General features: G+C 44.2%; 1 long non-coding RNA gene across 1 annotated transcript; it reads left to right on the plus strand.

Annotated features, from left to right (window-relative positions):
* Positions 1-828: 828 nt before the first annotated feature.
* Positions 829-1,839, plus strand: LOC120982298. The gene is made up of 4 exons (XR_005774875.1): positions 829-1,191; positions 1,236-1,340; positions 1,707-1,781; positions 1,825-1,839. It is a non-coding gene; the product is annotated as an uncharacterized LOC120982298 (long non-coding RNA).
* Positions 1,840-2,164: the final 325 nt, after the last annotated feature.

Here is a 2,164-nt window from a genome sequence, read left to right on the forward strand (position 1 = left end):
GGAAGCCATATTTTTAAGAATGACAGCTTGCAGGAGGCCCTTTAGCTGCAGCCTCTTGGCATTGGCTTGGCCATCCACCAGAAGACTTCCAGGAAACACATAATCTATATTAGCGATCAGCCACCTGTTCAGAAACTACAACTCCCTCCATTCTTTCCTAAGGGAGTTACAAGAACAGCTAAGCAACTGTGCATGCTGGGAGCAGTAGTTTCACAGCAGCTGGAGTGCAGAAAATTGCTGACCACTGCCATATATGAAAATGCATACAATAAATAGGAAAACATCACATATGGCGGGTACGGGACATACAAGGAGAATACAGGGGTGCGATATACAGAGGTTATATACAAGGTGTGCGGTATACAGAGGTTTTTATACAGGGGGTGCAGTGTACAGAGGTTTATATACAAGGGGTGGGGTATACACAGGTTTATATATAGGGTAGTGGGGTATATAGAGGTTTATATACAGGGGTTGCGGTATACAGAGGTTTATATACAGGGGGTGCGGTATATAGAGGTTTATTTAAAGAGGAGTGAGGTATACAGAGGTTTATATACAGGGGGTGGAGTACACAGAGGTTTATATACAGGGGGTGCGGTATATAGAGGTTTATATACAGGGGGTGTGGTATACAGAGGTTTATATACAGGGGGTGCGGTATACAGAGGTTTATATACAGGGGGTTGTGGTATACAGAGGCTTATATACAGGGGGGTGCGGTATACAGAGGTTAATTTACAGGGAGGGTGCGGTATACAGATGTTTATATACAGGGAATGCGGTATACAGAGGTTTATATACAGGGTGGTGCGGTATATAGAGGTTTATATACAGGGAGGTGCGGTATACAGAGGTTTATATACAGGGAGGTGCGGTATACTGAGGTTTATATACAGGGGGGTGCGGTATACAGAGGTTTATATACAGGGGGTGCGGTATACAGAGGTTTATATACAGGGGGTGCGGTATACAGAGGTTTATATACAGGGAGGTGCGGTATACAGAGGTTTATATACAGGGAGGTGCGGTATACAGAGGTTTATATACAGGGAGGTGCGGTATACAGAGGTTTTTATACAGGGAGGTGCGGTATACAGAGGTTTCTATACAGGGGGTGCAGTATACAGAGGTTTCTATACGGGGGTGTGGTATACAGAGGTTTATATACAGGGGGTGCGGTATACAGAGGTTTATGTACAGAGGTTTATATACAGGGGGTGCAGAATACAGAGGTTTCTATACAGGGGGTGCGTTATACGGAGGTTTATATACAGGGGGTGCAGTATACAGAGGTTTATATACAGGGGGTGCGGTATACAGAGGTTTATATACAGGGGGTGCAGAATACAGAGGTTTCTATACAGGGGGTGCGTTATACGGAGGTTTATATACAGGGGGTGCAGTATACAGAGGTTTATATACAGGGGGTGCGGTATACAGAGGTTTATATACAGGGGGTGCAGAATACAGAGGTTTATATACATGGGGTGCGTTATACGGAGGTTTATATACAGGGGGGTGCGGTATACAGAGGTTTATATACAGAAAGGTGCGGTATACAGAGGTTTATATACACGGGGGGCGGTATGCAGAGGTTTATATACAGTGGGGTGCGGTATACAGAGGTTTATATACAGGGAGGTGCGGTATACAGAGGTTTATATACAGGGAGGTGCGGTATACAGAGGTTTTTATACAGGGAGGTGCGGTATACAGAGGTTTCTATACAGGGGGTGCAGTATACAGAGGTTTATATACAGGGGGTGCGGTATACAGAGGTTTATGTACAGAGGTTTATATACAGGGGTGCGGTATACAGAGGTTTCTATACAGGGGGTGCGTTATATGGAGGTTTATATACAGGGTAGTGGGGTACACAGAGGTTTATACACAGGTTTTTATACAGGGAGTGCAGAATTATTAGGCAAATGAGTATTTTGACCACATCATCCTCTTTATGCATGTTGTCTTACTCCAAGCTGTATAGGCTCGAAAGCCTACTACCAATTAAGCATATTAGGTGATGTGCATCTCTGTAATGAGAAGGGGTGTGGTCTAATGACATCAACACCCTATATCAGGTGTGCATAATTATTAGGCAACTTCCTTTCCTTTGGCAAAATGGGTCAAAAGAAGGACTTGACAGGCTCAGAAAAGTCAA

The sequence above is a fragment of the Bufo bufo genome, chromosome 11 (genome assembly GCF_905171765.1).
Source record: "Bufo bufo chromosome 11, aBufBuf1.1, whole genome shotgun sequence".
In the NCBI taxonomy this organism is placed as follows: domain Eukaryota; kingdom Metazoa; phylum Chordata; class Amphibia; order Anura; family Bufonidae; genus Bufo; species Bufo bufo.